Source organism: Balaenoptera borealis, assembly GCF_965194805.1.
Source record: "Balaenoptera borealis genome assembly, chromosome: 18".
In the NCBI taxonomy this organism is placed as follows: domain Eukaryota; kingdom Metazoa; phylum Chordata; class Mammalia; order Artiodactyla; family Balaenopteridae; genus Balaenoptera; species Balaenoptera borealis.
The window spans coordinates 66,393,621-66,420,198 of NC_138877.1; the positions used below are offsets into that span (position 1 = coordinate 66,393,621).

The 26,578-nt window shown below is 41.8% G+C and overlaps 1 pseudogene across 1 annotated transcript in view; it reads left to right on the plus strand.

The window, feature by feature from the left end:
- LOC309616022 (heparan-sulfate 6-O-sulfotransferase 3 pseudogene) overlaps positions 1-26,572 on the plus strand; it is a 50,360-nt pseudogene extending 23,788 nt beyond the window's left edge. The window contains exon 2 of the transcript XR_014249813.1: positions 20,337-26,572. The product of XR_014249813.1 is annotated as a heparan-sulfate 6-O-sulfotransferase 3 pseudogene (transcript). The remainder of the gene's footprint in view (positions 1-20,336) is intronic.
- The last annotated feature ends 6 nt before the right edge of the window (positions 26,573-26,578 follow it).

A 26,578-nucleotide genomic window follows, 5' to 3' on the forward strand; every position in this document is an offset into this window, starting at 1 on the left:
ATATAATGAATAACATTTGTACCTATCTTTGTAATTTAGTCTTTCACCACCAAAAGAAAGCCTTGTTTAAAATACAAAGAATATTGAGGCTTGAAATTCAAGATGGAGGTATGAAAGAACCAGGAATATCTGGGTCTCAAGGCCAAGTCACAGCTAAGCTAACAAATTCAATTTTTATTAGATCAGAAAAAACATGTTTAGAACAGACTTAGGTAATGGAGAAGTCGTGGCCAGAGAGTGCATGTACCTGCTGGGGTGGGGCTGGAGTCGACCAGATGGACTGGGGTCTTAGGGTTGGAATCAGGGCCTGGGGGACAGGCAAGGGCACATATATCCTTCTCCAAATTTTCTATGCCCTGTGAGGGAGGACTTCATTCCTTTTCAAGGTCACCTTTAGCGGACAGTCTGAATTCAGTGGCATCCCAGCTCTGGCCCAGATCAAAAATTCTTTTCTTTGATTGCCCCAATCTACCACCCACGCAAGATGTTAGTATAGCAGAATTTACTGATGGTTTGGGGTAGCAAAGAGGACTTGCAAGACAGAATCACACACAAATAAATTTAAAAGTTAATATTAGTCATCTCTTTTGCAAATCTTTCAAGCACTGTGCCACCAGAAGCTTCCTGCTGGCTAATATTTCCCCACATGCCTCCACCTTGATGCGTGACCTATCACTGTCTTTCTCTTTCTTGAAACTTCTTTTTTCTTCCTACTTCCCCTTACTCCAAATTCAAATTAGCTTCTTCTAGAAAGTGTCCGAGTCCTCACTTTATCTGGCCCCAGCCCCTCCATGCTGAGCACAGAGCTTCTGCTATATAAAAATACATGCCAATGCAGGTAAGTTGCTCAGCAAATTCAGTTCTCCTCCTGAAAAGAATTCTGAAGTTGACCCTTAAGATAACCTTTCGACATTGTTTTCCCTCCTGGCGGGCACATGAAGACAATGAAGATCTACACCGAAGGGCGGTTTTCCTGCTAACAATTGTTAGCTTGCTAACCTTTCCATTTCATTCTTTAAGCTTTGAGATACTGCTTACTCCAACTATTAGCTGAAGCTCTGATCATTATAAAGTTGTCAACCAATCATGGTGTCTTTTCTCCTTCTGAATATGAGGACTTACCTTTGTATTTAAAAATGAATACACACACACACACACACACACACACACACACCCGGGAGATATTGGTGTTGGACGCTGGAGACATATCTTTGATATCTGACTTAGGGTTTGCTGGAAGGTTCCATGTTGTCAGTGACTCCTGCAGATTTGAGCCTGAAGGAATCTGATATAGGGTTATCAGCTTCTTAGGATTCAGGTGATAGCGGGGCCTGATTCCTTCTGTCCCTCTTCTCTGATCTCAGTACCTATGAGATCAGCTCTGCCAGCTCTTTTATCTTATTTCTAGTCTGTCAGAGCAGCTATATATAAATTCCTTGCTCCTGAGGCTAGTTGGGCCTCAAGATAAACTTTGCAATTTACTTCCAGGAAGATTGAAGCATAAGTGCAGGTTTACCTGCCCCGCAGCCATTCTAGGATCTGATAAAAAGGAATAAAAGCAAAAATAAGTGTTAAAAATACAGAAGTGTAAAAAAGTGTTAAAAATACAGAAGAGGGGTATGGTATGAACTCTACATTCAGCTTTAGGAGAGTCTGTCCCATGTCATGTAATTTGGGCTGAATGCAAGGGTAGTAAAAGGCATCAACCTGCAAACTTCCATCTTGAGAAGGATCTACTCCATCTAGACTCTGTCATGGATATTGCCACTGTCCAATGAGGAATGAGACCCCTGAACCACAGCCTGTTTACTAGTGTGCTGCTTCTACTCTTGCCTCTGCTTTGTAGGGCTCAACAAGTACTTGTATTCAAGGAGTAAATGCCTTATTTATTTCTCCATCACCCAGAGATGTCTTGACTCTCCACTATGGAAAATGAGGAAATTCATGCACATTTTGTTCCCTCCATCCCCCTTCAATTCACTCCACCTCTAGTATCTGTTGGCCTCACCTTCATCCTGTAAGGCTAGTGTTCATTTGCACTGTAGCCTTCGATGTAACATAGACTTCTGGACTTGTTCTATGGGATGATTCCAAAACCGAAAAATTAAAAAGCCAATAAACAAGATGCTTAATGTGACTGTGTAAAATATTCACAAGTGGTGTGATCAGATTCACAAAAAAAGGAAACATACACTGGTTCCTCCAACCTCCACCAAAGTCGAGTGGATTCTCCTCTCATAACGTTCGATTTAGTCCTTAAAATAGTGCCATGTTTTAGCTTGCTTCACCTCTGTTTGTAACTTTCTCTTTCAGCTTTTTTCTCTTGGAATTGCTAATTGCCTTTCTTTTATCTTGTGGAGAGAAGAATTCTATGCCTCTTTCATCATTGTTATCCAAAATATTCAATTTAAGAATCCTGGTATTTGTTGAAAGTGAACCCCTTTTCTCTCACATAAGTTCCTCTTGGAGATATCTGAGTTGTCATCCTTGTAAATCTTTCCCTTGCAGACATTAATACCAGTGTCTTAGAGCCCACCCCTTTTTCATGGATTCCTTTTTACTTATGTTGGGATGTTTTCTTGACTACAATTCTCTTTTTCCAGAAAATGTAGAGGAGGTAAATTTTCTGAGCATATCAATATTTTTGATTTTACACTTAATTGATAATTTGACTAGGTAGAAAATTCAGCGTTTAAAATCATTTTCCCACAGGAGTTTGAAGTCACTGATCCAATGTTTCTAGCTTTCAGAGTTCTGATTTTAAAAATTGTTGGCAATTTGCTTTTTATTCCATCTTAACTCTTTTTAGGTCCCTCCTCTCTGGAAGCTTTTTGGTCTTTATCTTTAAAGTTCTAAAATTTTATCCACACTCTTTGAATTTCACAGACTTTTTCAATTTGAAAAGTCATGTATTTTCAGGCGTAGGAAATATTCTATTTTTACTTTTATTATTTTTCCCCAATGGTTTCTTGTTTTTCTTTACTCTCTATTGGGAATCTTTTCTAAATGGGTATTAGACTTATAGAATCCATCTCCTTGTGTCTTAATTGAATTTCTCATATTTTCCACATCTTCCCCCTCCCCATCATATCTGGCAGGTTTATTCCGACTACTGATTTTTTTCAGGCCCAACATATATATGAACATAAATTAATTTCTAAGAACTCCATGTTTTGTTTCCTACTATCCTATTCTTATTTAATGGATATGGTAACTTCTCAGGATAGTTGTAATAATATTTTTGTTTCTTAAATTGTGGATTTCTTCTAGGCAGTTATTCTGTTTATTCAGTTTTTCTCAAATGTTTAATAATCCTTAATGTTCCATTCATATTTATAGATAAAAACTAGTCTTATTAATGCAGGTAGCTAGGGAGAATTCCTCTGCCATTATGTTCATCTGTTTCTCCAATAAGTATCTCCCTTTGCATTAGTTTTCCAGGGCTGCTGTGGTTAAAGTACCACAAAACTTAAATAACAGAAATTTATTCTCTCACACCTCTGGAGGCTAGAAGTCCACAACAAGGTGCAGGCAAGGTTGGTTCTTCTGAGGGCTTCGAGGGAGAATCTATTCCATGCCTCTCTCCTAGCTTTTGGTAGTCTCAGACATGCCTTGGCTTGTAGATGGCCATCTTCTTGTGTCTTCACATTGTCCTCCCTCTTCACATTGTCTGTCTCTGTGTCCAAATTTCCCCTCTGTATAAGGACACCAGTCATATTCGATTAGGGCCCACCCTAATGACCTCATCTTAACCTGATTCTCTACAAAGATCCAATTTCCAAATGAGTCACATTCACAAGTACTGGGAGCTAAGACTTCAGCATCTTTTGGGGAAACAATTCAACCCATAACACCTCTCGGTGGGAGATCAATAATGGGTTTTGTGTTGATTAGTAAAGATTGGCAGTTGGTCTGGTGAATTGAGAAAGACTAGTTGAGAAAAACTAGTCCTCCAAAGCCTCACTCCCAACCTCCCTCATCTCAGGGGATTATTTAGTGATTTAATTTCTTTAGAGAGCTGGTGGTCACATACTATTGTAACCAGATGAGAGAGGAAGGATGGTGGAGAAAGGGTTCCCTTATTTTCTCTAAAACACCCACCTTTGCTATCATAATCGATTCAGATGTTATAACAAGATACCACATACTGGGTAGCTAAACAACAGGAATGTATTTCTCATAGTTCTAGAGTCTGGGAAGCTCAAGGTCAGGGTGCCAGCAGATTCTGTGTGTGGTGAGGACCTTCTTCCTGGTTTGCAGACAGCTGTCTTCTGGTTTCCTCACATGGCAGAGAGAGTAAGATCTGGTCTCTTTTTCTTCTCATGAAAACACTAATCCCAACGTGGGGCTCCACCCTTAAGACCTCATCTAAACCTAATCACCTCCCAAGGAACCCATGTCCTAATACCATCCATTAGGAGTTAGGGTTTCAACATATGAACTTTGGGGGGACACAAACATGCAGCCTATAACATTCATTTGGCTTCCTTTTAGAGGTGGGAAATTCCTTCTCTTTATTTGAGTTATTTTAAGCACACAGATCAAAATGTATTTCAAAGATACATATATAAACTTGACTAGATGTGCTTTGTCCAAAACCAGAATGCCCCGTGATTTGTTAAGGATCTGGATGTTTCTACCTGCTCAATGCTTGATTCTCCCTCCTTCATAGGGTCGGCCTCAGTCCTACCTGCCCTTCTGGCAGGGCAGGACGCTGAGGCAGGACCCAGCTGAGGGCTCTTGTTTGTGCACAGAATCCCTAGACTAAACGTAAATCCCAGGTCATGGCCAGAATGCTTTAACAAGGGTTGTCCCACTAGAAGGGCAATATTCCAAGGGTACATGAATGAGCAAAAGTATATGGGGCAGATGGGATGAATGCGGGAAAGCACAAAAGTAACTTGCAGAGTATCGAAGAGGAAAAATTTAAGCGGAAGTCTGGATTGGATCTGAAAAAAAACATGATGCTTCCTAGAAGGCACCCTTTGAAATTCTCAAAAAAGAATGATTGAGGCACATTAAGAGGGACTACTGCTATTCAAATGGAAAATCAAACTTGGGGAACCACCAGCTCTAAAAATGTAAGTTACACATCCACACAGTTTGCACCAAGGTTGGGATCCATTTGTACTGGGGGCACATATCAAGCAGGGTAGGGTTTCATAAGAGAGAACTTCATTTTCCAGAACACCTCGCCTGAGTGCCTGCCTGAGTCAGAGGCAGGACACTGACCTTTCTGAACCAGGAATTTACTCTATGCTAATTCTTAATTTCAGAAACGAGTGAATGTGAGAGCATGATGTATGGGGATTCCAATCAGGAGTGACAGTTGCACTGCCCGAGCCGGTGTCCCTCGTCTTCCTCAGCCCTGCTCCTGGTGCTGAGGTCCAGGACAGCAAGCTGTCTAAAAGAAGGACCACAGCCCCGCAATGCCACGGGAGCACTCCTGCCCTATGACAATAGAACGGTTAGCAAGCCTTACCTTTCTTTGGGATTATTTTACCATTAGAGAAAAGGCAGTCAGCAAAGAGTCATTTCATGTCAAAGCTCAGAGGGGCTTTCTGAGTTTGTACAAGGTGATTGTGATAGTTAGCTAACCTGATGGAATGTTCTGGGAGTGCTTCTGTTCTGTTCCCGTAGTTTCCCTGTGGTAGGGGGTGACAGGTGGTATTCTCTCTTCTGCTGGAGCTTTGGAGAAAGCTACGTTTCCAGTCTGTCCTTAATTGATGAAACCTTCCATTCTGCCTGTGTGCAGCACTATCTATTATATATACTATACTATTCTGCCCTATCTTCTAGCTTGAACAGAAAATTAAAATCCCTTCTTTCTTCCAAGTGTCTTTTGTGGTACAGGCTGTAAACACCATCAACACCATCAAGCTCTCAGCGTGAGTTGAAAACCTCCAGAGCTAATGGCTCCAGCAACTTCCCACTGCCCCAAGAGAGGGTCACTGCATTTTAACTTCTGTGTGTCAGCCTCCGTGGCTGTTTTGGGGGGGCGTGATGTGGCAGAAGGAGGCAGAATAGCCTTTAAAATCCATTGGAGGTCAATGTATTCCATTATATACACAGTGCTTCAAATTCAGTTTTAACCTTTGATGAAATTTGCAGTGTTGGAAATTTTTATGCTAGAGCAGACACAGGAAATCACAGGTGCAACTCATTTCGGTTTTGACTTACGATCACTGCAGGGCACCTAGAATTTTTATAAGAAAGTCTCTCTTTAACTTGAGTGTAAAGTGTCAGAAGTCTATAGCTTGTCTCTGTAATGTACATTAATAGGTAATATTGATTTGTGGAAATTAATTACTAGGAAAACAGCTCTTGCACTTACCTTGCACTTACCTTGTGCTTGGAAAGATTTGAGGGCCCCCTTATGGCTAGCATAAACCTAACCTGAAAACAGATGAAAAGCTTTGAGCTGGTTTTTTGTTGCCGTTTTTGTTCATTTTTTCGCCTTTCTTCTCGGTTACATTTGCTTGCTTTAGGGTTTTGAATTTTTTTAATTTTAGATTAACATCAGCATATTCCACATCATTTCAATGGAGGATGCAGAGATGGTAGCTGGTGTCAATTGTAAAAGGACAGGCTACTTCTCTTTTATGATTATTAAACTTAGATTCTTATCACCAAGAGAAATAGTAAATGCAGAGGGGACATGTTTGGGAAAGTTCACAAAACAAGGGAATTGCAGTTGCATTATTCCATTTCTTAAGGGATGCCTCCCCTTTATTTTTAATCCAGGTATTGATTGCCCAAAGGTAGATGCCGTCTCTAGCACAGCCCCAAGCTACATTATTTTGAACATCTTAAAGCTTATCTCTGATTTACATATAGCAGAGGAAAGTGGGAAAATAAGTATCCTTGTTTGAGTGTTTTAAAATCTCTATGAATACTGAAAGCTAGTACCTCTCTGATGCTTCAATCACGCCTCAAGAAAAATATTTGCAACTTCAGGTCACTGTGATTCACACTTGAATTGATGACGGGAACACCCAAGGCAAAGTTTAGACAGACCGATTGATTTTTTTTCTGGGAGATTTAAACTATTGTGCATATATTTTTCTAAATTTCTGTCATTGCATTATTAATTAGGCAGAATTACGGCTGTGCTTCGGAACCCACTGCAGCTGAAAAATGTCATTGAGTGTCCATGTGGTAAGCTGGGCTTCTGGAAGGAACTCGGGCTCTTATTGTGAATAAGTGGATTTTGGAGAGAACCTGATTAGGGCTCCGAGTTACTTCCAGCATAATTTGGTTTCTCCTAGATTAGTGTGTGGAGTGACATTGGCATCTGGTCACAGATGAATCACTAGCCTTGCCTTTTATTCCTAGCACCAAGGAAAATGTCATGCATGTGAGCTTAAGAAGAAAAAGAAAAGGAAAAATGAAAGAGAAAACCTCTGGTGTTTGGGCCTCGATAGAACCTATGAGAGTTAAAGATGGTGTCTAGTCTATTTCCCCTTCAATGCACAGGTGTAATTAGCACAAACTGCAGTTACATGGCTTGGTAGGAGTGAAAAAGAAGACTGTGGTGTGCAGGTAACACTGGCCAAGAGATCACTTTATTCTTAAGGAACTGAAGAAAATTCAAGCTCTAACACCATCTTTCTTGATCTTTTGGGCAAGATCCTTTAAGAATATGCATAAATCTACAAGGATTGCATCAAAAGGACCCAGGTTCCATCTAAATAAGCTCCTACTGGCCAAAAATTAGATAATTTGAACATCAGTAGGGAAAATGACTGCAATGTATTGAAACTCATTCTATACGTTTAGATGCATGAGCTCGTAATGATATAAAAACAAACAAACATCAACAAAAACCCCTTTGGAGGATTCTAGGAAAGCAAATTGTTATTTTGAAAACCAGTAAATACAATGAGTCAAACATTCATCTACCTTGGAGTATCAAATAGTTGATAGGGGGAAGTTTGTCTTCATAGAAGCATGGCAGCTGATAACTGAAGAAGAAAGGATGGTATTAGACTGTCACCATTTTGCAGTCCTCTAACGAATGATCACCAATGGCTATGGCACCACAAAGGGACAAACCACCAGATATTAGTGCCTCCAGATTGAAGTCCACAGCACTGCCTCTGTAGAAACAAGAGTTTATTATTTCAGAATGATTATTCTCCACAACTTTAAATGCTACCTGAAGGTGTATCCATATCCTGGCATTTCTGGCTATTTCTTCTGGGTCCCCCTTTTCAGTGGGTTTCAAGGAGAAAATGAGCTCATGTACAAACCAGTGAAACCCCAAATGTAGAATAATGAGCTAATGAGATGTTTTCTTTCTAAATCTTAACTACATTTGGGCAAAATCAGACGACTCCACAGTCAGCTCTTGCGGTCAGGCTGTGTCTTGTGTACCATTATACCCCGAGAATCTAACATAGTGTTTGGCATCAAATACATAATCAACAGATATTTTTAGAGAAACAAATAAACTAGTCTAGTAGCTGAAGAAGAAAAAGAAAATCTCAGCTTCACTAGTTGTTTGATCTCAGGAACATCCTTTCAGATCTGTGAGCATCAGTTCCTTCATCTGTAAATTCTGCCTCTGAAATGATTTTGTACTGAGAATCAAGTGAAATAATGGATGAGGAAAGTGTTTTGAAAACCATTAAGTATGTTATACAAATAGAAAGGCACTATCAGCTGTTTTTTTTTAATTATTAACACAGCTTGTTTAATATTTAAAATGTCACTGTATTGGGTAGTTTCTGAGGCTCTGACATTCATGGAGGAAGGGAAATTCTTGAAGTGGATGGTGTGCCGTATGTTGAGGGTCTGCTTCTCAGCTACTGCTGGACCCGTTATGGTCATTAGTTTAGTCATTAATTCCCACAACCCTATGAAGTAAGCATTTATACCCTGGCTATTTAGATGAGGAAACTCGGGCTCCCAGAGGTCATACAAGCTAACCAGCTCACACCAAATGTGAGATGGACCTGACATTGAAACCCAGATCTTTCTAACTTTAAACTTATTTTCTTTCCACAGCACCTTAGGTGTTGTTCCCAACATGTCTGAAGTTTTGTGTTCACGCTCCATTCGAATGGTAGAGCTTGACTTGCATTTTCCTTGAATCTTCTCTTCCTGAATAAAGGCATCAGAACAGCCAACTTCAGGATCCAGTAACCTTTCTGGGACACATTTCTGAGTCTTTGTAGCATTGTGTTTAAAAAGACCTATTTTAAAACCAGAAACAGAATTATGGCATTGCGTGAGGTTTGGCTTTATCTGAATTCCCTTGTGTCGCTATTTCTAACCACCCTTCATTGTCCTGATATGACTACAGCTTTTGGCTTCCAGGTTACTTGGGAGTGTTTAAAAACGCATGGAACTGCAGTAATTCCCACTTGTCTCTAACACCCTTTCCTCAAGTGTGAATTTGTTATGTAGTTGTGAGGGAGCTCAGGAAAACTGTGTTTAGGACTTTTGCCAAGTTCTAAGTATCTAAGAGAGCCTCTGACCCTGAGAGGGGACAGGTACCCCTGCCTCCCCAGCCCCTGCAATGTGCTGCCTCACTCCCATCGACCCACAGGCAAACACAAATCCCTCACCCTGAGATGCTTATTTTGCTTCTGGAGCTTTGAGTTCAACAAAAGCCTGGACCACTGCAGCAGTAAGTCGCAAAGTATCTCTAAGACAGCCTGCCACTTACAAGATGATGGAAGAGACTGTGGGAACTCTCATCACTTTGTGAAATTTCAGATATCATCTAAAAGCCTATGTAACTCAAAGGGTTATTTTGATGACCAAATTGATTAGTGGGAGTACTTAGAACTGTACTTGGACATAGTATGCACTCAGTAAATGTTAGCCATTATTATTATTGCTATTAGTACCAATTTTTCTTTCAATAAATACACTGAATTTAAAAATTCAATAGAAATTTCAATTTTTGTTTTAATAACTAAGGCATTTAGAACTGTACTTGGACACAATATGTACTCAATAAATGTTAGCCATTATTATTATTGCTATTAATATCCATTTATCTTTCACATGGAACTTTCCATATTTTAAGTTAGCTTGCTTTTAATCATTGCTTGGGGGATGACCTTCAAGGCACTCTTTCTTTGAGAACTGGCAAGGATTGGAATCAGGTGGGGAATCTCTTAAGTATTTTGTTGAATAGGCTAAAATGATTGCCCAGTCCTGATAGCAGAATCTAGGAAACTCCTAACACAAAAGAATCTTTCATGGAAGAATATGGCAAAATCTGGACACAGAAGATTTATTTTTCAGTTTTGTGATGTTTTAGGAAAACCTGTATCAAAGCTGTCAGGTAGGGCTTCCCTGGTGGCGCAGTGATTGAGAATCTGCCTGCCAATGCAGGGGACGCGGGTTCGAGCCCTGGTCTGGGAAGATCCCACATGCCGCGGAGCAACTCGGCCCGTGAGCCACAACTACTGAGCCTGCGCGTCCGGAGCCTGTGCTCCGCAACAAGAGAGGCCGCGATAGTGAGAGGCCCGCGCACCGCGATGAAGAGTGGCCCCCGCTTGCCACAACTAGAGAAAGCCCTCGCACAGAAACGAAGACCCAACACAGCCATACATACATACATACATACATAAATAAAAAGAATGTAAGCAGACAAGAATAGCATTAAAAAAAATAATAATAATTTAAAAAAAAAAAAAAAGGCCTTGAACGCCATGCTGGGCACCAAGGACAAAATAAATAAATAAATAAATAAAGCTGTCAGGTATAAGCCTAAATATCAAAACATGTACCTTGTCCTTGAATACCCTGATTGACTTCTTTTCCTTTGCAAATTGGCTACTACAAAACAATGGCAATGAAGACACCTCCTAGCTTCTACCCTGTAATTCTCACATTCCCAAAAAGCAGCGCCTGAGAAATTAGCTAAGGAGCGAGCACGACTGAACACGCATGGCCTAATAACGCCATCTGAGTGTACTATCTGGTGTTCTGCTTTGCCTGGCTGGGAGTAGAGCTGTGAGTGAGATTGAATTGGGCCTTATCTCGCTCTGGGGCGGCTCCAGGCTTCAGGTGGATGCCCGATTGCATAAACCACAGCTTTGCAGAGCAGAGCCCCTGGAAACGTCCTCGTGCCCAAGTCCCAGCGCGGCAACGCAAAGCAGGGCGCCTCTGAACCAAATAATCACAGAAGTCCCTGAATAATGCATGCGAGCAGGACCCTCCCTGGCACATTTGAAACTGTACTGGGAGGAACTGTACTCAGCAAGCCAGCAGAAACACGTCCCTGGAACATGCATTTCCTGAAATTTATTCTTGTAGCAGCCGCTTGGGGGAAACTGAAAGCAAACATGACAACCACCTGAAAATCATGGCATTTTTGTGAGTCTGAGGCACCTAGGATTTGTGTCAATATTAAGAAGCAATGTGACAAGATTTAAAATGTTATCTTATTGATAAATACAACTTCTTCCTCTGGGGAATTTGGGGGGTGGACTGCTCCTCACGGAGAAATGACCAGTATCATCCGGAAACCTCTATTTCTTGCTTTTGTTTGGTTGGTTTAGTAACATGTGCAGCTTCCCATTATTAAAGTTAGCTGATACCTAGACTTGCAGAAAAGCTCCATCTCAAGAGGCTGTTTCTGTGAGGACCGGCACTGAATATAATCAGGTGAGGCACTTCCCTCTTTCTGATCTACATGTCGGCTTTAATATAGCTGCAGTGTGGATGAGTGGGATTTGATTCCACAAATGTTTAGCCTCTAATTTGATATTCCAGCTACTCATTAAGTGTAAAATAAACAAATCTTTTAGGAAGTATGTTTCCTCACCACCATGTCACAAACCCCACCTGGCTGTCCTGGAATGTCCATCTTAGGCTCATGATCTGAACAGGGCATCTTCCTGGTCCAGCTGGGAGGAGGGAGAGCCAGGAGTCTGTTTCATGGCCTTCCCTTGACTTTCAAGTAGACTTGTTTCCTGACACCCAAAGATGTCAGGCCTCATGGAAGGGCCCTGTCCTCACCTATGCTGACTGTGGTCGGCTATATTTCGGCATTGTGATGGTGAAATGAGGGCAATTCTCTTGACTCAGAAATTCTGTTCCTAGCCATTTATTCACTGCACAAATATTTATGGCTTAGGATGTTCATCAGATTATTGTTCATAGTAGCCCCCACTGCAAACAGAATCAGCTAAATTGTCCAAAACTGGGAGATTGGGCACATAAATTATGGGACATCCATAATTGGAATAGTATGCTCTTAAGGAAGAACATTAAATAAAATGGAAAATATATTCCCCTTGTATTTTTAAGTTTAAAATACATGTTAAAAATATAATGTACAGTATGATCTCAAATCTGTAAAAGAAAGAAATAGATATTTAACTGTGGTTATATCCGAGTGAAGTAATTATAAGTAATTTTCATCTTCTTCTTTTTTTACGGTTCTGCATTGCTCATATTTTCCATAATGACAGTGTGTTGCATTTCTCACTGGGGTTTGGGGGTGGGGATTAATGATTTAAAAAAAAAGACCAGCTACAACCAAAGTATTCTCCCCTGAATGTTACCAGGTACACAGGGAAGAAAAGGGATGCAGAGCCCCTCCCCTCCTGAGGGAAGCACAATGGGCTTTCCTCGCCCCAATATCTTACCAACTGAAAAGTGTCAAGGTCTCTGGGTAATAAGTAAGATAAAATATGCCTTAGTCAAAAGGGTCTGGCTGCTTTGTAAGTCAGTCACTGTCAGGGAAGAGGTGACGGCAGCTTGGTAGGAGATGCAGGGTTTCTGGATGAAGTAAGATAAGGACATGTGAATGTTTCCATTTTCTCATCACAATGCCAGACATCCTTCGGACCAATTGCTCTGACACACACCATTGTCAGCCCCCGAAAGTTCTTTATTACAACACTTAACAATCATCGTCCCCAATTTCCCATTTGCTTAGAACATCATTCTTAAATTCCTTAATTTGTTTTCAAGGCTCGAATAAAAGGCCCTTTCATAACTGTGTCAAAGGGCAGTCTGATTGCCAAGCTCTAAGTGCTGTGATTCCCCCTATCAGATACAGAATAGTGCAGATAATACTCTACTGAGATAATGAAGAATGGGCAGCCCATAATGAGTGTGCAGCTCTAAAGAGAGTCAAGAAATTAATTCCATTCTGAGAATTTGGAAAATGACTCCTGCACACAATACAGCAGGGTGGAGGGAGAGCTAAGTTTCACTTTTTAAAAATGCGCACATCAGCTTGTGTTTAAGATAGACTGGTTGTCTGTGCCTACTCCCTGGTGAGGACCAAAGAGCTCCTTCAGATGCCCCCAAGGCCACCTTACAGTCACTCGTGGTGTTCTTTGTGAGACGCTGAGCTTCGGCAAAACTTGATTATATGTAGAGAAAACTCATTTCAAAGTCTGCAGGGCAAGAGGAAGGAGGAGAGATTATTTCCTATACATTTCACAAGGTCTAGGCGAAGGGAAATCGTTAGCCTGGGCTAATTCTGTTGGCTAAGGCACCAACAGAAGTTTCCTGGGGACAATCACCATGAGAATTCCTAAAACAGTGGCTGATAAAATGTATCTATTTATTAATTCCATGAACATTGAACAACTGAACATCCATGATGTACAAGGTGATGTATCATATACTCTGGAGGCTGAAGGGTGAGTAAGACATAAAGCCAGTTCAAGGGATAAGATATTCACTGGTCCCGGAATGAAGATAAAAGCATGAGCGGCACATGTTTCAGCAGGTGGGGGTGAGGGAGAGGATCCCTTCTGCCGAGGACATCAAAGGAGGCTGATGGGAGGAGTTTCTAGTTGAACTGGTTTTTAGGAATGCCTCGAACTGTGGATTGTGGAGATATTAACTGCGTTACTTGATTTTGCAAGAGGTAAGCTGGTGGTGGAAGGAATATACTTATCAACCCTCCCTGTGAACCTGGCATCTTGTAGGTTCCTTCAAATATGTTCTCACTGGATAGGCATGTCATAGCCTCATGGAAGTGAATATCTTTTAATCACCACAGACACAGTGATTCCAGGGACTTGTTTCACCGTTCTGATGCGCATACCAGCACTGCCTCTTTTACATCACAGAATTGAAAGGGAAGGATTAGATAGAAGGAAGAAGGGAATACGGAGGAGGAAAAGGTAGTTTAGAGGAAGCTGACCGTGAGGAAGAGGAGCAAACGGTGAAGGTTGGGTGTGTGATAGGTCTTCAATTCTGATTCTTTCTCATCAGTACCCACGGTTCTGGGTTCTTCCCTGCTGGTCTCTCGCCATGGCTGTCCAACGTCTCTCCTGGTCTCTGCCTACTTTTATCCATCCTAAACTCTATTGCTCCATGAATCTTCCTAAATCAACGCTTTTCCTATTTTAGCAATTCACAGGTGCATGTAGAGCCCGTGACAATTTGGCCTCAGCCTCCTGTTCTAGCTTATGTCCCTCTTTTCATTCATTCATTTATTGACCAAACATCCAGTGAAATGCACAACATGAACTTCCTGGTCTCATTAGGCCACTCTGCTCTCTGTACCTTCTGAAATATTCTCTTAAATATTGTTTGTCTACTGCTTACCTCCATGACTTGCTAATTCATGCCTCTTTTTCTAATCTACCACGTTTACACCTACAATACTTGAGTACATTCTATTTTTTTTTTATTCTCCACATTTCCTGGAGCAGCTCCTTACATACAACAAACCCTCAATAAGCATGTGTTAATTAAATGACTTGCTAATTAAAGAAATGAGCAATTATACAATAAACTGCTTGGTGAAATACAGGTTCTTGAAGCAGAGGGGAAGAAAACTACTAAGTTTAACATTAAAAAAACTCATTTCTATGAATTATCTGGTGTATGAAATATTCTGCTTTTTACCCAAAGTCTGTATTGACTCTCTCTCTCTCTCTCTCTGCATATCAGCCATCACAATCGAATGATGGATGTATTAGAAGATTATATGTATTTTTATTCTTTTCACACATTTTGGACATTCAAAAATAACGTCAGATTAGTTTTTAGGGGAGAAAAGAAGGGCCTATTTATCAAAGGCAATATTAGCCTTAGTCATTAAAACACATTTATCTCGTATGAAGGTCATTTCTTTTCCACGGCGTCATTTATTGAATGTCTGCAGTGAGTAGGATTTGTGGAGGTGCTATGGGACACCAGGCCTAAGGTCCAGTGGTCAAAGAGCAACTTAAAGGGTAGATGTGACCAAGACTTTCATATGCACGTTAAAAGCGCAGTAAGTGATGCAGTAAATCCTCGAGGCCAGAAAGGTCAGGGGAGATGGAGATGAGGCTTAAGCTGGGCCAGGAAAGACGAGCGGGATGCAGATGAGTGAAGGAAAAGGCAAAGACTGAGGGAAGGCAGTCATGTCCTTGCGCTGTGTTTAGCATTTTCTAATAGGATTACCTTACTGCAGAGTGAGAGACTGAAACGTGTGTGTTCCGTGTATTTGTACTTTCGTAAGCCATGATGGTCCCTATGATAATCATCAGTTAAAATAATCATTGAACTAACCAAGATGCCCCGTCCCCTAATGCCCCTGAGTACACGGGGCTTTGCCATCATTACCCTGAGGCCACAAGAATAACAATTCTGAAGAGTTGTAATTGTTTTTCAGACATTCGTAAATGAATTCGCCCAAACTCTCAATGAAGCAGGTGGCAAATGGAAGATGTGCTGGCAGCACGCTGTCCCTGAGACAGAAAAAGTTATCGTCTTTGGGATCGTTCAGGTCCAGGCAGAACAGTCCCTTAACTTGATGGTTAGCATTTCTCCCACTTTACCAAAATCACTGGGTGCCTGAGATCTCCTTGAGGACAATGTCTTAGTGATCTCGGGGTCCCCACTGCCTAGCCCCAGTGTGTGGCAAATACCAGGGGTTCAATCAATGTTTGGAGAATTACCAGGTGAGTGAATGGATGGATGAAAGGAGGAAATAATAGTTTGCTTATTAATGTTTCCAAAATCTGGGGAAAGTTTAACTGCCAGGACAAGTGTTGGAACAGATGAGACTCTCTGCCTCAGCTTAGGAGGTTGAGTTAAAAGGGACCGGTGTTGATGAGAGTCTCTACATGTGGCCACATGGCCGTTGCTTGAGACCTGCTTGTCCTTCTTCTCTGATCTCTGTTTTACCCTCCATTGTGCTGTTGAACAATTAACGTTTGAAAAGGAAAGTTGCAGATTTCAGAGTATTTTTAAGAATTTTCCTTAGATTGGGATAGATTGGGAGTTTGGGATTGACATGTACACACTGCTGTTTTCAAAACAGATAATCAACAAGGACTGTATAGCACAGGGAACTCTGTTCAATATTCTGTAATTACCTAAATGGGAAAAAAATTTGAAAAAGAATAGGCACATGTATACGTATAACTGGATCACCTTGCCGTATACCTGAAACTAACACAACACTGTTAATCAACTATAACCCAATGTAAAATAAAAACTTTTTTAAATAAAATATTTTGTATTTCTAAAAAAAAAAAAAAAAAATTTCCTTAGAAACTAAATTGGGAGTTATGGGAGCAGAAGAAAATGAGTTTCCGTTGTTTGGGAACAGGGAAGAGAGTCATGAAACTGGAGTGAAGCTTGTACACAATGAAGGTTGGGCGTGTGGCCTGGAGGTAGACATCATTTCATCAATGACTTTTGCAGTTTTCTGTCTGATAGGAGAGAAGCAAATGAAAGTAGAGAAAAAAATAGAGATGAGAAAAAATGCTTTTAATGAATCAAATTGTGTTTTCTTCTTCAATAATTGGGTGTTCTTCAACCCTATTTTCTTTTTACTATTATTCTAGCTTTCTATTTTGACTGCTTTGCAAGATTGAGACAAACAAATAAAACATACATGAGAATATGTCTGACTAAAGCAATACCCAAATGCTCTTAGGCACTTGGTTCCAGATCCACGAGATGGGACAACTTTGTACTTCATCAATATGAATGTCGCACTAGTCCATTTTTGTGTCTTGATGTCAGAGTTAGTTTTCGTTACAAATGGACCTCTGAACCTATTTGGCTAGTAGAACTTGCAGACATCTGGGGCTTATTTTACTCATGTAAACAGCACTCTACAACTTAGCTAGTCTTTGTTAAATGCAGTGTTACATTGAATAAAGTTAAATTTGAAACCAAGATCATTTTAAAGTGTAAGCCAGTTTCAGTTAGCTTTGAGACCAGGTGGATTCCAACACAAAGAAAGCACAGGGAACACTATGGCCAATTAATTTTCCCAAGTGAGACCAAAGCCTCTCAGATTCCAGCAGCAAGTTCCAGTTAACCCTTTATGTCACAAACTGTTGTAATTCCCAGCCCTAAAATCCTCCAGCTCTTATGATTATTTAAAAAATCTGGATTGTGTCTAAATTTGAGACACATAAATGCGGTTGAGTCTTATCAATTGATAGTCATCATCTTTTTTGTTTAAATCCTCTTTTTTGTGTTTTCTGTTTTGTCCAATTAACAAGGGAACTTACAGATTTCCTGTTTGTGATCTTATTTGAGCATTCAAAAATCTGTCTGATTTAAATTATTCTGTCCTGATGTGTTTGTCTTCCTTAACCCACCTAAGTTACATTATAGCCATCATCATCATCACTGTGTTTATATATTTATTATGTAATTGTTTTGTGAAATAAAAATCAGTCTCTGCCTGTAGAATTGAAACATGAACAAGTTTCAACATAGGACCAAAGCAGGATTAATAATGTCATGTCATATAATATTCAACCATGGTAATATCCACTCTGAGAAAAACTTTATTGTCAACATTTCCTTGTGGAACCCAGAAATATGTCAGTCACTTTCTGCTTTCCCTACTGACCTTTTGGGAAATTTTCTTCCACTGATGGAATTGTCATTCTGTCACAGGGAAAGACAACAGAGTAATGTAAAATGGTGATTGGCAAAAGCAAGGGCTCAGGCTGGGCTTTCTGTGGCGGTTTCAGTACATTCCTCCTCTTGATTTAAAGGGAAGCAAGTGTTACTTAAGATTTTGAATTTTCTTTAGCACATTTCAAAACTGGCTAGACATTCAAAATAACTCAATACAGTAAATGTATTGTTTTAAATATTATAGTTCATCAATTCCTTTTTAAAAGCAGCATGAAAAAGAGTGTACCCTTAAATACCTTTTTTTTGCCATTGCTTTTACTAGCTATACATTTTTTCTTCGTTCCAGTTTAGGTTGTCAAGGGAAGACTGGTCTTCTTTTCAGAAATTTTCAGGACCATTTTTGTCTGCCCAGGGGCACCCTGAGTGTCACTCCTGGTGATAAAGATGGGGTGGGCAGCCCATTCCATTTTCAGCTGCTCGAATGATGAGAAAGATTTTCCTTACTTGGAATCAATGTTTGCTTTCCTCTAATGCCTACTGCTGTGTCTTTTTTTTTTTTTTTTAAACATCTTTATTGGAGTATAATTGCTTTACATTGTTGTGTTAGTTTCTGCTGTATAACAAAGTGAATCAGCTATACATATACATATATCCCCATATCTCCTCCCTCTTGCGTCTCCCTCCCACCCTCCCTATCCCACCCCTCTAGGTGGTCACAAAGCACCGAGCTGATCTCCCTGTGCTATGCGGCTGCTTCCCACTAGCTATCTGTTTTACATTTGGTAGTGTATATATGTCCATGCTACTCTCTCACTTCGTCCCAGCTTACCCTTCCCCCTCCCTGTGTCCTCAAGTCCATTCTCTACATCTGCGTCTTTATTCCTGTCCTGCCCGTAGGTTCTTCAGAACCTTTTTTTTTTTTTTAGATTCCATATATATGTGTTAGCAGCATAATGAGGTATCACCTCACACCTGTCAGAACGGCCATCATCAAAAAACTACAAACAATAAATGCTGGAGAGGGTGTAGAGAAAAGGGAACCTTCCTGCACTGTTGGTGGGAATGTAAATTGATACAGCCACTATGGAGAACAGTATGGAAGTTCCTTAAAAAACTAAAAATAGAATTACCATATGACCCAGCAATCCCACTACTGGGCATATACCCTGAGAAAACCCTAATTCAAAAAGAGTCATGTACCACAATGTTCACTGCAGCTCTATTTACAATAGCCAGGACATGGAAGCAACCTAAGTGTCCATCGACAGATGAATGGATAAAGAAAATGTGGCACATATATACAACGGAATATTACTCAGCCATAAAAAGAAACGAAATTGAGTTATTTGTAGTGAGGTGGATGGACCTAGAGTCTGTCATACAGAGTGAAGTAAATCAGAAAGAGAAAAACAAATACCGTATGCTAACACATATATACTGCTGGGTCTTTATCTGTCGACTTTTCCAAATCTCTTCTGGCCTCTTCACACCTCTCTTTCCCTTTTGAGCCAGTGGTGCCCTGATCTCTACCTGATCATTCTGAAGCTAACCATTTATAAAATGTGTCTCTTCTCAATGTTCCAATAAATGCCATTAGATAAGATGAGACCCATGATTATAATAACCACAACACCTGACAATTAATAGGCATTCAATAAATATTAGTTACATTTTTGTTTTTAAAATATCAATATGGTGCCCAGGAAAGCACAGAAGCTTTGAAATCAAATAGGCCTAAATTTTATTGCATCAAGTATTAATTTGCTGTAGGATCTTGGGCTGTATTTTTCACCTTTCTCAGTCTCTGTGTTCTCAGCTTTTTTTTAAAAAGTCATGATAAAACCCATTTTACAAAGTTATGTTGAAGGTTATCTGTGCCAGTATCCATAAAGTACCTAGCCCAGTTTCTAGCACACAGTAAGTGCTCAGTTAATATTAGTCTCCACACACAACACATCCTTCCCCTACCCCACCCACCTCTTAACCCAGGACACCCCTGTGAACAGGAAAGACTAAGGAGACTTGGCTTCCAGCTTTGCTCTTTCTAGTCACATGACTTTGGGTAAATCATTCTAACCCCCTTGTTTCCCTATCAAATAGTCCCCCTGTGTCTACTATGAAAGTTCCTTTTAAGGATCAAATAAAATATCAGATGGGTGATAACGTTCAATAAACATGGCGTGTTCTCTTAATGTAAGGTATTGTTATTGCTGGTAGTGATTGAACAGTGAATGATTGCTGAATGAATTATTGCTGATCGATTCCCCCAACCCCACCCCTCCCCACCCTGGAGCAGAAAGAAAAAACCCAGCAAATAGTGCTGAAAACCGATTCATGCGTGTTTATATTATAGAAACACGCACATAGGGGAACATGGCCCGACAGGTGCAAATCCAAGCAGATATTCTCTCACGTGACCATCTGGCAGAAAAACCCATTGAGTCAATGCTGATACAGACGCTGCAGAGGCGCGGGGTCCCAGGGTTATAGCTACGGCGGACTGACGCTCTTCGTCTCATCTCTTCCAGGAATTTCTATTACATCACCATGTTGCGGGATCCGGTGTCCCGGTACCTGAGCGAGTGGAAACACGTCCAGAGAGGGGCCACGTGGAAAACCTCCCTCCACATGTGCGATGGGAGGAGCCCCACCCCCAATGAGCTGCCTACCTGCTACCCCGGGGACGACTGGTCTGGGGTCAGCCTACGGGAATTCATGGATTGCACCTACAACCTGGCTAGCAACCGCCAGGTGCGCATGCTGGCCGACCTCAGCCTGGTGGGCTGCTACAACTTGACTTTCATGAACGAGAGCGAGCGGAACGCCATCCTGCTGCAGAGCGCCAAGGGCAACCTGAAGAACATGGCCTTCTTCGGCCTCACGGAGTTCCAGCGGAAGACGCAGTTTCTCTTTGAGAGGACATTCAACCTCAAGTTCATCTCCCCCTTCACGCAGTTCAACGTCACGCGGGCTTCCAACGTGGAGATCAACGAGGGCGCCCGCCAGCGCATCGAGGAGCTCAACTTCTTGGACGTGCAGCTCTACGCGTACGCGAAGGATCTCTTCCAGCAGCGCTACCACCGTACCAAGCAGCTGGAGCGCCGGAGGGACCGGCTAAAGAGGCGCGAGAAGCGGCGGCTGCAGCGGGAGCACAGGGGCCACCGTCCCGGCCACAGACAGGACGGGAGCCCGGAGCGGGCAGTCACGGAGGACTACACCAGCCAGGTGGTGAGATGGTGACCCCCTGCCCTCCCCTCCTCTCCGCGGGAGGGGGCGCCCTGCCCGGCCTTGGAGAATGTGGGACCCTGCCGAGGACGGCTGGCTGGCTGTAGGCGGCCTGCTTGGGACCCCTGCTTCCGCTTTGTCTTCACCTTTATCCAGCTGGAGATGATCCGTCTTGTTCTTTTTCTCCTGACATTTTTCGATCTGTGATATGAAGTAGGGTAGGAATGCATCCAGTAATAGACCACTTTAGAAGGTCAAGGGGAGAAGCACCGAAAAGGAAGGAGTCCTTGGGATCTTTTATTTGCAGCAGCAGCAGCATAGGTTATAGTCTGGGCAACTGGAACCCACCAGGGCACACATGAAAAGCCAAATCATGGCTTGGGTGTTCTGCTGAAACTGATCTGTTCATACTGCCTCTTTAATGGAAATACTGCTGTTTAAAGAGAGAGGAAGAGAAGGCTTTTTCAGCCTTTAGATGAGGTTTAACGCCAACTCTCTCTTGGCCGTTGGCTGTCATCTTTGAACTCTATTTGAACGTGGGTTCAATCAGAAGTAGTGTAAACATGTTTCTTTGTTACGGTTGTTTTTCAACAAGATTACCCTGCTACTGACCATCACTGGAGACTCACATCCCCTGCATCTTAGCCCTGAGCCGTGCTTCCTTCCCCATCTTTTAAGGAAAGGCTAGTAGATTCAGGACAGGCATGCCTCAGAGACATGAACATTGGTAGGGGCATTTGGGAGAAAACGTGCTTATTAACGAATGCCTACGGAGATCACCATTTACCAATTTTTATTTTCAGCGTAAGGAATGAATGATAAATTAAGGCGGGGCGGGGAAAGCAGGAAGATACCTACATGTCTAGCATTTCCAATCTGGCTACAGAACCTTAGTTTTTTAAGGACTCTTTCAGAGTTTTACCTCTGTGGAGCAGTCATCTTCTTTGGTACAGTACCACCAAGTTTGAAACACTGCTGTCACAGAGGAAAAGACGTTTAAAAAGAATTTGGCCTGAAGACTAAGAACTCAGCTAGCATGGATACAAAATATAGTCAAGGTCACTAAATTAAAAAATAACTGATTTAGGCCATGAGACATGGAACACAGTGGGGTGGTTGTCCCAGGAGTTTAGAAAGACTCTACCTCCCGCTATCTCGAATTTCTCTGGCCTGATAACACTTCCTCCTCACATGATCTCTATCTGTTGTGACAGTGTGGCTACAACAGGACCGAAAAATGTGCTGCATTGCTAAGTGCTTCTTATTCTCACCTTTTCCCAATCGCAACTACAATAACACAACATTTTTGAGTAATAAGGGGAGACGTATGGCAGAGGGAATAGAAAATCCTTGCCTAGCATTTAGTAGGAGATTGGAGTGAGCAGAAAGTTTCACAGCAGATTGATCTGATCAGTCCCTTCAAGGAGCTGAAGGCAAAATGAGTGAACCCCTTAAATCAGATGGAAAAGCCTATTTCATTGATATCCAACATGTTTGATGTTTAAGCCAGCTTTACATAAGCCTCGTCTCAGCCTCCAGAGTACTCTCTCTGGGGTTGAGAGTTAATCAACTCACTGCTCGCCTGCACAGAGGGGAACCCAGTGTGTCCATCAAAGAGAGATCTGGAGAAGAGGCTTAGATACTTCTTACACTACCTTTGGCTTCATCTGTCATGGGGGGGAAAGGCATCACTGGGGCCTCCCTTGTGCCAGAAACTTTGGGAGACCCTTTTTTATACCTCAGATCTAGTCACAAGAAGATAGATAGTATTAGTCCCAATTAGAGGAGGAAAGTGAGACCACAGACAATAAATAGCTTCCTCAAGCGTTGTGAGCTGGGTCTGGCTGACTGCAAAGGGCAAGCTCTTTATTTCTCCATCATGTTTTCCATATGGGATAAAAGCTTCCTGCCAACCATGCTAGAAGCCGCCTGTTATTGCCCAGAAGGGTTTGTCTCTAACCCATGTGGGTGTGACAGCACCAAGCCAGCAGGGACCCAGAGCCATGTTGCCTTGGGTGAGACCAGCCCCTTCCAAATCACTGACCCATCAAGGAGCTGAGACACTGATGACGTTATAGGCAATTGTACTTTTTGAGCCATAGATGGGGTGAGTTAAAGGGACCGAGTAACTATCGCTTGTTAGTTGGTAGACATTAGGCTCACAAAATATTAGCGTTTCCCTTCCTGATGATTTGTTCCTAAGGTAGCGGGGGAAGGAGGATTGCAGCTGGGATTCGTGAGCAGCTTTTTCTCTGTCTTCCCATTTCGATGCTAGGATCTAATGCTGCTTAGAATGGCAGGGCTGCAAATTATCGTTCTGACTGCCACTGTGAAACAGACACACGAATACACACACGCATACACACATGCACAATAACAATCCAGTGTTTTGTCATGTGGAAAATCAAAACAAGTTAGAAAGCGTTCAGATTGTTTCCTTTAAACTCACTTTCCATTTTTGGCAGGGAATTCATGCATAGCTGAGACTTGGCGGCAGCCTCTGCTAACTTCACGCTGTTCCTTAGGCACCTCGGGATTTATATCAAAAGGCTTTCCTCGGCCTTGCTGCTGAAGGCGTGATGTATGGGGCTCCACTGGAGACCCGATATCAGGATGTTCAGAGGAGAAACCAGCTCTTTGTATTGGCCCGAGGCCAGTGCTGAGCAAATTAAAAAGACCGGCACGAGCTTCCTGTCTCGTATCATTTCATTCTAAAGCAGCGCACTCATCCTCTCCCTGGGGTCCTATGTTGGTAGAAATGAAGAGGGGGGGACACAGTTTGTTCTCTGAAAATCAGCTACACACCTACATGCCAAGTGATGCTCAGCTCAGAGAAGGGATGTCAGTTAGCAGGAGGCCTCTGGGCCTAAGTATCCATGGGAAGCCAGCAGCCTTAAGATCCAAAAGCAAAACAATTCCAGATACATTAGTGTTAAAAGCCAAGAAGAGGCAATAAATAAATAAATAAATAAATAAATAAATAAAAAATCCCTAAGTTCCATGTCCTATCAACTCCTACAATTCCCAGATAGACCTTCCTTTCCTTCTCTGGCAATGGCAACTCCAGTAACCACACTGGGATAAGATGTCTGTGTGTGTGTGTGTTTAAATTATTAATAAGGACTAAGATACATACTATATAGTCTGTCTCCTTTGAACTTTTTGGCAACCTACTTCTGACAAATAGAGAAAACCTGCCCTGAGAATTATTTGAATACTCTTTCTAATAATTGCTAACATTAGCAATCAGTGTTAGGCAACAGTTAAGGTTATCACGTATGTTATTAAAAATTATAAAAATCTGTTCCTTATCCTCTAAAGGAGGTAACTTTGTCAGAAATGGTTTGATCAAGGGTTTGAGATCATATGAATATGGGGGAGAAGGTCTACCAGATAGACCTAGCAAGGAGGTGAGCAAAGATCATTAAAAAATAAATACAAGTCCATTAAGTAGGATTCCTTTTTGGCTGCTTTAACAGAGAAACTCAAAATAATAGTGATTTCAAAAGATTGAAGCAATTGCTTGCTCAGTTAAAAGACAAACTGGTCTGGTGTGTGATCTTACCAGAATCCCAGGCCCTCTCATTGCTCTTTCATACTAATGTGCAGCTTCCAACTCAAGGTCCGACATGGCTACTGCAGTTCCTGCCATCTCAATTTTATTTAAGACAGCCGAGAGGAAGTGGAGAGAAGTTGTACATATCAGTTCCAGTCACATCTCATTGGCTAGAGTCTAGCCATTAGATACATCTAGCTACAAAGAAGGCCAGGAAATGTCATCATTATTGGTTGTGATGTGCCTTGATAAATATAAGGGTTCTATTATTAAAGAAACAATGTGAAAATTAATACTGATCAAAACTCTCAGTCTCTGACACAAAAGGAAACTGAAAAATATTTCAAGTGCTTTTCAATGTCATCTATTTCGTCATCTATTTTGCAAAGGCTAAGATTGAAATTTGTAACTTTGTATAGTATTTAATGCTTTTCAAAACATTTCTACATCTAGTATCTCATTTGATCTTTACTACATTCTTACATGTAAAATAAGACCTCTATTCATTAATCCCATTCAGTAGTTTGACGTGGAGATTCAGGGATGTTGAACAATTTCCTAGAGTCTAGCTTATTAACAAGACAGGTGCTCAGAGCCCCAGTCTTTTGACTTCATATTTTCTACTACTTTATGCTGCCCATCATCAGTATTGGGATTGAGAATAGCAAGAATATGAAATCTAAATCTTTATTGATTTATATCTTCTCTTACCTTCTCATGGAACTGCAGTGACTTGAAAGTGCTAAGGAGGTGGGTAGAGTTGGCTCTCAACCCCCTGCCTCCAGGGAGAGACCCTCTTATTAGGAGTGAAATGTCCAAGAGATGGACAGTGTTGCAGGGAGATCTCGAAGCACGATCACTCAAACACCTCTAGTTGGAGGTCCACCCCATCCAATCCAAAAACTATTCAAGATGAAGCCTAAGGGAATGTGCCCGCAACTCCTTAGGGAAGCTCAGTGTAGAAGTATTTAGAATCAGTAGCAGCCTGAATAGAGAAGCTTCATGGGAGATCAATAGAACTCCTGCTCAAAAAAATCTCCCTTCTTCTCTACTTCTTCCCCAGGTCCGTGGAATTTTATCAGCAACATACTGTTTTGGTTCTTGATTTTATTTGGCGTTCAGTGAGTCCCTTTGCACATTTGCTGGGGAAAGGAAATGCTTTAAGTTGTCGTGAGCTAACATCTTCGCACAGAGGTTTCATCTGATTCCTCTCCATCCCTGACCTCTAGCTGAGAAGCAGCATCTGTAAAATGGGATCATGCAGAGGTGGGGTTTGGGAGAGTAGGGGTAACTGTGGAGGAAAGTAGGGCTTCTAAAAGGGAGCAGGTCTTTCAAAGGTGGAAAGATGAGGAATTAAATAAGTGCCAGGGAATATGGAAACACAGAAAAGTAAATGTAGTTTCTATCCTCAAGGTCAAGGGCAGTCTGGAGCCATGTGGACTGTTATTCTTTTGGCCACTGGAAAGAGCAGGAAAAGGCATGAGGCTCGTGAGACAGGACCAGAGCATTGGGATGGCTTTAGGGACTGAACTGGAGTCGGAGCAAAGAGAAAGCTGGGTCAGACTTAGGCAGAGTACTGTGATCTGATCCCAGCTGTGTCTCTAAGGTTTTTCTTTTCCATAGTTAACTATACGTCCACTGGTCAGCAGAGCTCCAGCTGAAAGTCTGCAGGTGGGTACTGGGGCCGGCTGAGTCTGATGACTCTACCCAATAGTGCCACCTCTGGGAAGCATGCAACGGTTCTTTCTCCAAAGCACTTCCGGCTTTTCTTCTAACCCCCTCCCTCCATCGCTACTGGATGTAAGCCTGCTTTCCCTCACCACATTCAGCTGGACGCATCTGAACGAACTCCCTAAAACTTTGAATTAGCCCTTCTGGGCATGTGGGCGGGTTCTGAGACCTGTGCGTTTTGTAGCCAGAATGCACCTGGACCCATCTTCACAACACAGCTACAGAACCAACCTACCCGGGAGAGGTGCTGAGATTTCC